The sequence below is a fragment of the Tamandua tetradactyla genome, chromosome 2, assembly GCF_023851605.1.
Source record: "Tamandua tetradactyla isolate mTamTet1 chromosome 2, mTamTet1.pri, whole genome shotgun sequence".
NCBI lineage: Eukaryota > Metazoa > Chordata > Mammalia > Pilosa > Myrmecophagidae > Tamandua > Tamandua tetradactyla.
The window spans coordinates 176,293,762-176,306,755 of NC_135328.1; positions in this window are offsets into that span (position 1 = coordinate 176,293,762).

Sequence of the window (12,994 nt, forward strand, 5' to 3'; positions counted from 1 at the left end):
AAAGTAAAACCACAGTTAGCAGAAGAAAGGAAATAATGTTAGAGCAGAGATAAATAAAACAGGAAATATAAAAATGAGAGAATCAACAAAACAAAAAGTTGGTTCTTTGAAAACCTCAATAAAATTGACAAACCTTTAGCTAGAGTGACAAAAAAAATAAAAATGCAAATAACTAAAATCAGAATGGAAAATGGTGATATCCCTACTGACTTTACAGAAATAAGAGGATTACAAGAGAATATTATGAATAATTGTAGGCCAACAAACAAGATAATCTAGAAGAAATGAAAAATCCTAGAAATATATCAACTACTTAACTGACTGAAGAAGAAATAGAAAACGTCAAAAAAAAAACCTATAATGAGTTCAAAGATTGAATCAATAACACCAACTTTCCACCAAAGAAAAGTCCAGGACCAGATGATTTCACTGCTGAATTCTACTACACATTTAAAGAATTATTAACATCTCTCAAACTCTTCCAAACAACTGAAGAGAAGGGAACACTTCCAAACTCATTCTGTGAAGCCAGCATTACACTGATACCAAAGCCTGTTAAAGACACCACAAGAAAAGAAAATTACAGACCAATTTCCATTATGAATATAGATGCAAAAATCTTCAACAAAGTACTAGCAAACCAAATCCAAATACACATCAAAAATATTATACACCATGACCAAGAGGGATTTATCACAAGGAATACAAAGTTGGTTCAACATATGAAAATCAATCAATGTAACGCACTACATAAAAAGAAGGAGGGAAAAAAACACATGATTATCTCAATAGATGCAGAAAAGACTTTTGACAAAATCTAGCACCGGTTCTTGATAAAAACACTCAGAAAAAGTAGGAAGAGAAGGAAACTTTCTCAGCTTTATAAAGGCCATTTATGAAAAATCTCATAGCTAATATCATACTTAATGGTGAAAGCTTTCCCCCGAAGATCAAGGATGAGACAAGGATGCCCACTTTAGCCACTGTTTATTCAATATTTTACTAGAAGTTCTTCTCAGAACAATTAGGCAGGAAAAAGAAATGAAAGGTAGCCAAATGGAAAGAAGGAAGTAAACTATCTCTATTTAGAAAAGGAAAAAACTATCTGTGTTTGAAGATGACATGATCTTAAATATAGAAATCCCAAAGGAATATACAGGAAAACTAAGCTAATAAATGAATTAATTCAGCAAAGTGGTAGGGTACAAGTTCAAAACATAAAAACACTTGAAGGGAAAACTAAGAAAACAATCACATTTACAATAGCATCTAAAAGAATAAAATATCTAGGAATAAATTTAACTAAGAATATAAAATACTGAAAACTACAAAACTTTGCTGAAAGAAATTAAAGAAGACCTAAAATCACAAGACATTCCATGTTCTTGTATTGAAGGCGTTAACATTGTTAATATGTCAATACTATCCAAAGCAATACACAAAGCCAATGCAATCCCTATTAGAATTTTAGCAGATTTTTTTTTTGTACAAACAGAATCCTCAAATTCCTTGAATTCCTTCTAATGGCATGGTCAAAAACCTAGAAATTCAATGCCATGTGACAGAGGTGTCCTGGATGCTGGTAGCTTGACTTCAGAGTCCAGGTGTCATCGTGTTGATGCATTGATTGGGATATTTTCATGATCATAGCACTCTAAATTGTAAGTTAATAATCCCCATTGTAAAAGCCAATGCATTTTTTGGTATATTGCATGCTGGCAGCTTTAGCAAACCGAAACATACAATTTGCAAATATTTTCTCTCATTGTGTAGGTTATCACTTTCCTTTCATCATGAAGTCTTTTGATATACAAGTCTTTAATTTTGATGAAATCAAATTTATCTATTGTGAGAAAGGCTTGAGGCTTGCAACACTGGGGGAAAGGTTTGCCTTTATAGTTTTTGTTCTTTTTGTAATTTTTTTTCTTTCTTTTTGTAATTTTTATTAACTATTTGAATAAATAGTTTTTCTTCCTTTGTTGATGCTTGATCATAGAGCACTCACCCAAATGGAGTCAGTTGGTCCCAGGTGCTGTTTACGGCTGTCCTTTTCAGAGATACCTTTCTCCTTGTGGCCTGACTGCTTCTTGGAATTTGCCCTTTGCTCATCAGCCAGTCGCTGCCCTAATTCCAGCCTCGTCTCAGTGGGAAGGCACACGGCAATGTCTACTAGCCTTCTCTCCCAGGTTGCATTGCTTTCAGCTTCTGACTCCAGTGGCTTCCTCTCACCTTCTCTGGGGTTTCTCTGAGCTCTCTTGGCTTTTTCCACGTGCCCTTTATCCTCCCATAAAGGATTGCAGTAAAAGGATTAAGACTCGCCTTGAATGGGCTGAGTCACATCTCAATTGAAATAACCTAATAAAAAAAAAAGTCCAACCCACAATAGGTCTGCACTCACAGGAGTGGATTAAAATAACACAGCCTTAGGGCGGGCCACAGTGGCTCAGCAGGTAAGAATGCTTGCCTGCCATGCCCGAGGACCAGGGTTCGATTTCCAGTGCCTGCCCATGTAAAATAAAAAAATAAAAAATAAATAATAATAACATAGCCTTTTCTTGGGTACATAACAGCTCCAAACCGCCATACCATATATCTGACAAAGGTTAATATCCAGAATATATAAAGACATCCTCCAACTCAACAACAAAAAGGCAGTGGGGGAATGGGGAATTGTTTGTAAAAAATTTTTTTTCTTAATCGTAATTTTGAAAAAAGATACTAAAGTATATTTTATGCCACATCAAAGAAATACCCACAGGGCCTTACGTAGCCTGCCGTGGGAATGAGCCTCACCTGGAAATGGGGAAAATCTAAAAGCTGAAGACATACCTACAGGACAAGGTAGAGGTCCAAAAGAAGAGGCTAGAGGCAAAATTTACAAACATAAACTGCTCAAGTCCCTGCATATACACATACACTTAGCGACTGCTGAAACACTGAACAGTGCCCATTTGCAAAGACTGGGGTGGGGGGGCGAATATGAAAGGAACCCCGGGATAGAAGGAGGAGAGTTGAGGAGAACCCACTCACACTATAGAGGGGCAGATAGAAGATTTGGAGAAAACATCCCAGGAAACAGAAGGGACTCTCTTTCCCAAAACAGAAAGAACATATGAACCCCATGGAAAAAAAAAAATAATGAAAGATATGGAAATAAAACAAGTGAAAGATAAAACAAGGGAGCTAGAAGAGTAAGAAAAGAAAGACAAAATATAATTTTAGAACTATTATGTATGATAGAAATAACAGAGATTATAATTTATGCTGTAGCCAACTTGACGTGTGAGGTAGAGAGCAAACTTAAGAAAATCACATAAACTTTGAAAGAAAAAAACAACAAAGAAATTAAAGCAATTAGGAGATGGAAGAGAGGCAAGGAAAAGCCAGCTCACCGGTTTGACAAACACTGTTGACCGTTGACCAGGTGGCCATTCTCACCCCTTCTTTCTTTCCTAGCTCTACTCCAGAGGATAAAAAAGCTAAATATTCTAAATCTCAGCCTCCTCAGAAGTTACATATCTTCTGGCTTGAAATTATGTTGAAACTACATTCAGTGGGAAGAGCAAATTGTAGAACAGCACAGAAAATTATCATTACGTGTATGTATGTGTGTATACAATAAAATAAAACTAGAAGAAAATCTTTCAAACTCTTACTGAGGTTATTTCTGAAGGAGTAGCTGTACAAGAGACTTTTAATTTCTATATCACACAGTTTGTTTGAACATATTACTCAAAACATCATTTCTTTATTTGCTTTATTTAAAAAAAAAGGAAGGAATTGGGGCAGGGGGTGGGGATGAGGGAGCAAGAGAAATCCCTGATACTGTTTCAAACATCAGGGACTCACAAATCAGTAGATTAAGCCCTCAGTGTTGAGGCTTGCTCTTATTTATGTAGTGGAAAAGCTTAGCCTACCTATAGTTATGCCTAGAACTTACTTCCAGAAGACCTCTTTTGTTGCTCAGATGTGGTCTCTCTCTCTCCCTAAGCCCAACTCTGCAAGTAAAATCATTACCCTCCCTCTACATGGAACATGACATCGAGAGGTGAAATTCTCCCTGGCAATGTAGGATATGAGTCTCAGGAATGAGCCTGGCCCAGGCACTGTGGGATCAACAATGCCTGCCTGATCAAATGGGGGGGGGGGGGGGGGAAATGGTAACAAAATAAGGTATCAGTGGCTAAGAGAGTTCAAATAGAGTCGAGAGACTATTCTGGAGGCTACTCGTACTCAAGCTTTAGTTAGATATTGCTATTTTTTTAACTTTGTAAATTGTGAAATATAACACATATACAAAGCAAAGAAAGAAAAAAGCAATAACTTTCAAAGCACACTTCAACAAGTAGTTACAGAACAGATTCTAGAGTTTGTCATGGGCTAACATTCCACCATCTCAGATTTTTCCTTCTAACTGCTCCAAAATACTGGAGGCTAGAAGAAATATTAATATAGTGATTCAGCAGTTATACTCATTTGTTAAATCCTATTTTCTCTGTTATACATCCTCTTTCTCCTTTGATCCTTCTCTCAATTATTAGGGATCTTTGGGCAATGTCCCTCCTGACATTATCATATTGAGAAAGGGTGTCAACACTAAAGGATAGTGTAATTAATTGATAATCTTGGAAAGGCTGGTCCCTCTGGGTTTCAGAATTTATCTGACCTAGGAACCCTCTGGGAATTATAAGTTCCAGGGAGCAAACTTAGTGTATGAAACCCTTAGAGTCTCAGTTTGAGCCCTAGGTGTTCTTAAGAGTCAACAGGAGTGATGTTGGTTGGGGTTTAGCAAACCATGGCAGTTAGCACTATCTAACTGAAGCTTTCATTAAGAGCAGTCTCCAGAATAGACTCCTGACTTCATTTGACCTCTCTTGATCACTGATGCCTTATTTAATTACATCTCCTTTTCCCCTTTTGGTCTGGAAGGTGTTACCGATCCCACAATGCCAGGGCCAGACTCATCCCTGGGCTCCACACACCATGTTGTCAGGGAGACTTTCACTCCTGAGTGTCATGTCCCACGTAGTGTGAAGATTAATGATTCTCCTTGCAGAATTAGGCTTACAGAGAGGCTGCATCTGAGCAAGAAAGGCTTCCTGAAAGCAACTCTTAGGCCTCCCTATGGGTAGTCTTAGCCTCTCCGCTACAGAAATAAGTTTCATATTGGCAAGCTTCAAAATCTAGAGGTGGGCCTATTTTCTTGGGAGTCCCCAGTGGTTGAGAGGGTACCCGGGGTTTCCCAGATGGAAAAGTTTAATAGCTCAATAAATATACATATATATTTCCCAACCCCTTCGGACCCTCAAGGAACTCTACCAATAGTTTTTAATTATCAGCCCACCATAGTCTGAGATGTATCCTGGTATTATATTAAGCTAAAGAAACACAAGGCCTTGTTTCCATTCTGGATTCTAGGAGTTTGGGTTGTTTAAATGATCCATCCAAGTGAATTGATTTAGATTATGTTACAGAAAATTTAGGTTCTAGACATAATAAACCTCTCTGCCTTTGGTCTTATACAGTAGGTATAAGGTCTTATACAAAAGGTCTAGAGCATATACACGATCATCCTTTACTCTTCACTCTCATTTACCTTAGGCCCAGCCGGAATGGCTTTGTTTTAAACAAACCTCTGATCTCTTTTTCCGTTACTTTATTATTGTATATAGCTATGCTGACATTCAGGGTTGCAGCACTCCATTTCTGAATTTTAGGTGTCACAGAGTTACTGAACATTCCAGGGAAATACCAGCTGATACAAACATAGCTTAGTGTCTCAGAATCTAGAAATACACTTACAACTTCAGACTAAATGTGGCTGCTATAAGAGCTTACAATCTAGGCTCCAATTTTCTTAAAAGTATTTTCTGAGAGACACTTTAGCATATTTGTTCTTTTGTGTCTGGCTTATTTTGCACAACACATTGTCCCCCAAAGGCTTTTTTTAGTTTGTTGTGTCCTCTCGACGTCCTTCCTTTTTTGAAACTGCACCATATTCCATCATACAGCTCTATCACACTTTGCCATTCTGCTTCTCAGTCCTTGTACCCTTTGGCTCCCTCCATCTACTGGGCATCATGGATAAAGTCCAAAATAATCAAACCATGTCTTACGGTGTCCTCTCTTGTTGTACAATCAGCAGCACTCTCAATTTTAGGCAATTTTCATTGGTCCATAGCGACAAAGAACTGAAAAACACAGCATCACCAACTATCAAATCAAAACTACCCTTTGTGGATACATCAAGCCTACTTAAAATTAGGCCTAAGAGTCACCCCAAAGAGAACCTCTCTTGCTGCTCAGATGTGGCCTCTCTCTCCAGCCAACACAACAAGCAAACTCACCACCATCTTCCTGTCTATGTGGGACATGACTCCCAGGGGTGTGGACCTTCCTGGCAACGTGGGACAGAAACCCTAGAATGAGCTGGGACTCAGCATTAAGGGATTGTGAAAACCTTCTCAACCAAAAGGGGGAAGAGTGAAATGAGACAAAATAAAGGGTCAATGGCTGAGAGATTCCAGAGTCAAGAGGTTATCCTGTAGGTTATTCTTACACATTAAATAGATATCACCTTGTTAATTATTAGATGTAATGGAGAGGATGGAGAGAGCTGCCAAAATGTAGAGCTGTGTTCCAGCAGCCATGTTACTTGAAGATGGTTGTATAATGATATAGCTTTCACAACGTGACAGTGTGGATCAACCTTGAAGACATAATGCTGAGTGAAATAAGTCAGACACAAAAGGATAGATGCTGTATGATCACGCTATTAGGATTCTGATAAAAGGTAATCTCAAGGTTATACTATAGAATATAGCAGACCTAGAGGTACACAAAAGCTAGAGGTGGCAGAAAGACTACCCAAAGAAGTTGAACCTAAATGTAAGGAAATGCGTAGAAGTGATGGTAACAGATTAGCAGTTTTGATTGTGAAAACCTTGTGTCTGATGCTCCTTTTATCTACCTTATCAACAGGCGAGTAAAACATATGGAATAAAAATAAATAACAGGGGGAACAAATGTTAAAATAAATTTAGTTTGAAATGCTAGTGATCAATGAAAGGGAGGGGTAACGGGTATGGTATGTATGAATTTTTTTCTTTTGTCTATTTCTTTTTCTGAGTTGATGCAAATGTTCTAAGAAATTATGATGATGAATATGCAACAATGTGATGATATTGTGAATTAGTGATTATATATGTAGAATGAAATGATCATATGCTAAGAATGTTTATGTTTGTTGTTATATTTTTTAAAAAATTAATAAAAAACAAAAGAAAAAAAACTACCCTTTATCTCTTGTCCCTCTCCCCCAATTAGTTGCCCCTGGTATTGTTGTGTTACTGTTGATGGCTTCCTGTTAACTATGGCCATAGCATGCATTTCTAGTTTTTCCCCCTACATCCCTCTACTATTGACTCTCTGTCCACTATCGAACCTTTGAAATAGTTCTTGCAAGCAAGCACTTATTTATAATTATAGATTTTAATCAGTGGGATACATGACACTATAGACTCCCTTTTGATCATATTCACCTTCAGGATGGCAATTTACTTATAAACCTACTAATCTGTTACCATCATTTCTATGCATTTCCTTACATTTAGGTTCAACTTCTTTGGGTAGTCCTTCTGCCACCTCTAGCTTTTGTGTGCTTCTAGGTCTGCTATATTCTATAGTATAACCTTGAGATTACCTTTTACCAGAATCATAATAGCGTGATCATACAGCATCTGTCCTTTTGTGTCTGACTTATTTCATTCAGCATTACGTCTTCAAGGTTGATCCACATTGTCATATGCTTCAGAACCTCATTTCATCTTACTGCTGCATGATATCCCATCGTATATCTATACCACACTTTGTTTAGCCATTCATCCACTGATGCAGACTTCGATTGTTTCCATCTTTCGGCAATTGTGAATAGTGCCGCTATGACCATTGTTGTGCAGATGTCTGTTTGTGTCAGTGCCTTTAGCTCTTCAGGCTATATATCGAGTATTGGTATTGCTGGGTCATAGGGCCACTCAATATTTAGTTTTCTGAGGAATCACCAAACTGTTTTCCACAGCAGCTGCACCATTATACATTTCCACCAACAGTGAATTAATGTTCCAATTTCTCCACATCCTTTCCAGCATTTGTAGTTTTCTGTTTGTTTAATAGCAGCTATTCTTACAGGTATGAAGTGATATCTCATTGTCTTCTTGATTTGCATTTCCCTTATAGCTAATGAAGATGAACATCTCTTCATGGGTTTTTTAGCCATCTGTATTTTTCTTCAGAAAAGTGTCTTTTCATATCTCCTGCCCATTTTATAATTGGGTTGTTTGTTCTTTTGTTGTTGAGCTGTATAATTTCTTTATGTACACAGGATGTCAAGCCCTTATCCAATATGTGGCTTTCAAATATTTTCTCCTACTGAGTTCACTGCTTCTTTACCCTTTTGATAAATCGTTTGATGCTCTTGATTTAAAGGAGTTCCCATTTGTCTATTTTTTCTTTTACCTGTTGTGGTTTAGATGTAAAGTTTAAGAAGCTACCTCTATTACTGGATCTTAAAGATGTTTCCCTGCATTTCTAAAAGTTTTATGGTACTGGCTCTTACATTTAGGTCTTCAATCCATTTTGAATTAATTTTTGTATAGGATGTAAGATAGGGGTCCTCTTTCATTCTTTTGCTATTGATATCCAGTTCTCCCATGCCCATTTACTGAAAAGACTATTCTGTCCCAGTTCAGTGGATTTGGGGGCCTTAGCAAAGATCAATTGTCCATAGATTTGGTGGTCTATCTCCACACTTTCAATTCGATTGCATTGGTCAATACTTCTATCTTTGTGCAAGTACCATACTGTTTTTGACAACTATGACTTTATAGTAAGATTTAAAGTCAGGAAGTGATAGTTCTTCCACGCCACTCCTCTTTTTGAGGATATCTTTAGCTATTTGGGGTCTCTTTTCCTTCCAAATAAATTTGATAACTAGCTCTTCCAAGTCTTCAAAGTAGGTTGTTGGGATTTTGATTGGTATTGCGCTGACTCTAGAGCGGTATGGGTAGAATTGGCATCTTAACAACATTCACCCTTCCTATCCATGAGCACGGAATGTCTTTCCAACTATTTAGGTCATTTTTTAGTTCTTTTCACAATGTTTTGTAATTTTCCTTGTACAAGTCCTTGAATCCTGGTTAGGCTTCTTCCTAGACATCTGATTCTTTTGTTCGCTATTTTGAATGAAATTTTGTCCTTAACTGTCTCTTCAGATAGGTCATTGCTTGTATATTGAAACGGTACTAGTTTTTGTACATTAATCTTGTATCTTATCACTTTGCTGAAATTGTTCATTATCTCAAGTAGCTTTGTCATAGATTCCTCAGGGTTTTTTAAGTGTAGAATCATATCACCCATGCCCTTTATTTCTTTCTCCTGTCTAAATCACTCCAATTAGGACTTCTAGTTCAATGTTGAATAATAGTGGAGAAAACGGGCATCCTTGACTCATTCCCAATCTTAGAAGGAGTACTTTCAGTCTCTCACCTTTAAATATGATGCCGGCTATGGGTTTTTCATATATGCCCTTTATGATATTGAGGAAGTTTCCTTCTATTCCTCCCATCTGAAGTGTTTTTATCAGAACAGGATGCTGAATTTTGTCGAATGCTTTTTCAGCATCAATCTATATGATCATGTGATTTTTCCCTTTTGATTTGTTAATGTACCATATTATGTCAATTGATTTTCTTGTGTTGAACCACCCTTGCATTCCTACTATAAACTCCACTTGGTTGTGATGTATAATTCTTTTAATGTGTAGTTGGATTTGATTTGCTAGTATTTTGTTAAGAATTTTTGCATCTAATGTTCATTGGGGGAATGATCTGTAGTTTTCTTTTCTTATAGTATCTTTATCCAGTTTTGGTATTGGAGTAAGGTTAGCTTCATAAAATGAGTTAGATAGCATTCCTTTTTCCTCAGTTTTTTGGAAGTGTTTGAGCAGGCTTGGTGCTAGTTCTTTTTGGAATGTTTGATAAAATTCCAAATGCGAAGCATTCTGGTCTAGGGCTTTTCTTTATGGGAAGATTTTATATATATATATATTTTTTAATTGAGAAATCTTCACATGCATACAGTCCACACATGGTGTACAATCAGTGCTCACAATATCATCACATTGTCATGTATTCATCAGCATGATCATTTTTAGAACATTTGCATCCCTCTAGAAAAAGAAAAAAGAAAAACTCATACACACCATACCCCTTATCCCTCCCTCTCATTGACCACTGGTATTTCCATCTACCCAACTTACTTTACCCCTTATCTCCCCTATTATTCATTTATTTTTATCCATTTTTTTTACTCATCTGTCTATACCCTGGGTAAAAGTAGCATCAGACACAACGTTTTCACAATCACATAGTCACAATTGTAAATGCTATACCTTTATACAATCATCTTCAAGAATCAAGGCTACTGGAACACAGCTCAACAATTTCAGGTACTTCCCTCCATCCACTCCAATATTCCATAAACTAAAAAGAGATCTCTATATATGCATATGAATAACTTCCAGGATAACCTCTCAACTCTGTTTGTAATCTCTCAGACACTGAAACTTTATTTTATCTCATTTCTCTCTTCCCCCTTTTGGTCAAGAAGAATTTCTCAATTCCATGATGCTGGGTCTCAGCTTATCCCCAAGAGTCCTGCCCCACGTTGCCAGGGAGCCCTTTACACTCCTGGGAGTCATGTCTCACATAGAGGGAAGGGCAGTGAATTCACCTACTGAGTTGGCTTAGAGAGAGAGTCCACATCTGAGCAGCAAAAGAGACTCTCTGAGGGTAACTCTTAGGCATAATTATACATAGGCTTAGCTTCTCCTTTGCAGGAATAAATTTCCTATGGGTGAACCCCAAGATTGAGGGCTCAGCCTATTGATTTGGTTGTCCCCAGTGCTAGTGAGAATATCAGGAATTCCCCAGATGGAGAAGTCTAATATTTCCTCCCAGTCCCCCAAAAGGACTTTGCAAATACTTTTTTATTCTCTGCCCAAATTACTCTGGGATATATTTTGGGCATCACATTAACCTGTACAAACCAACAAGATCTCATGCCCTAAACAAGATTCCATATACTTATGGTGTTCAACTAAATTGGCCATACAAGTCAAATAAGGTAATGCACTACCCAGAATATATATTTTGCACCAAATAAACATTTTTGTGGGAAAATTTTTATGACTGATTGAACCTCTTTACTTGTAATTGATTTGTTGAGATTAATTAATGCTATTTACAATGGCTTGCCAAACCCCAATCAAAATCATTCCTGCCAACCCTAAAGAACACCTAGGGCTCTATCTGAGATTCTACAAAAGTTCCATGCACTATGATTACTTTCCGGAAACCTACAGCTTCAGATGTTTTCCAAGGCCAGATAAATACTGAAACCCAGAGGGGTCTGCCTCTCAAGAACATCAACTAATTCCATCCTCCTATCCCATATTATCGACACCCCTTTCCAACATGAAAAAGTTAGATGGGCATAGTCCAAATACCTACCCCTAAAGATTGGGAGAAAGATCAAGGGAGAAGATGGGGTTTTACATAGAAGTTAGGATTTAATGAATGAGTATGGCTGCTGAATCATTATATTGATATTTCTTTTAGTCTCCAGTGCCTTGGAGCAACTAGAAGGAAAAACCTAAAATTGTGGAACAGTAACACATGCCAGACTCTGAAATCTGTTCTATAACTATATGCTCAATGTACTTTGAAATTTATTGCTTTTTTGTTATATATTTCACAACTTAAAAAAAAAAAAAAGTCTTATCATGGCCAAAAACAAATAAACAAAAAAAAAGGAAGGAGGGAAATGTTGCCTACAGCCCTTCTTTGTTGCCTGAGTGGTCATGAAGCCAAGCCCTCTCTCCGTGCTCGGTCCTTGTGTCCAGAAGCACAGCCAAGGTCGCACTCTGCGGTGCTTGGTGGCACCTCAAATACTCCCTGAGGAGCTCAGTCTACGAGGGCAGGAGGATGGGCCCTTCAGAGTGGGCACCCAGGAGCAGCTCATCTATTCAGGGAGGCTTCACAGGGCAGGGCTGGCTAAGCAGGGTCCCAAAGAATGAGCAGGTGCTCTCCCAAAGGATGAGCAGGTGCTCTCCGGCCAGGCAGACAGACAAGGGAGAGCAGCAGAGGGGAAAGGGGAGGCGCAGAGGCAGGGAGAGCTGCAGCGGAGGGAGTAGGAGGCTGAAGACTTTGAGCCTCCATCTGCAGACCTGGTGGGGAGAGAGTGGGGTTCCAAGGAGAGGCCAGTGACGCCAGCGAGACAACTGTGGACAGGGATCCCTGGGAACTGTGCTCAGGTGCAGGGCTGGAGTCAAGGCCAGATTACGGGTCTATGGGGTAGGGGGTAGGACCTGTTTCTTAAAGGCCAGAGAATGCAATGATCCAGGCTGGGGGCAGAAGGGCAGGGCTCAGAGCCAGGCGGGGTCAGGTTACTGAGGCTGTAAGTAGGTCAGACAGGCAGGGATAGATGCACCGAGAGACACCAGCCATGTCCCAGTCTCCTGCTCCAGACTCCCAACACCCGCTCCTGCCAATTCCTTTCCCCACCCTTCCCTGCATGTGTTTTCTTCTACCCCCTACCCCGCCCTCTACCCCCTACCCCGCCCTCTACCCCTTACCCCGCCCTCTGCCCCCCCCCCGTCCCCCCCACCACCACCTCCACCACTGCTTTTCCCTGTCAGCTCCCAGCCAGGGATCCCAGGGTGGCTGGAAGGGCTCATCGCTCTCATTCCACTGGTAACTCAAAGTGGGGCAGGTGCCAAGCCCACCTGAAGAAGAGAGATCCCCTAAGATCAAACTTCATCCCAGGACTCTTCAGCCCTGTACAGTTCCCAGGGGTTGGCAAGATGGTGGGATGGAGGCAGGGGAAGACGTGGGCACGGAAGAGGGTGGACTGGGAGGGACGCCTCTCCTTGTCTCCT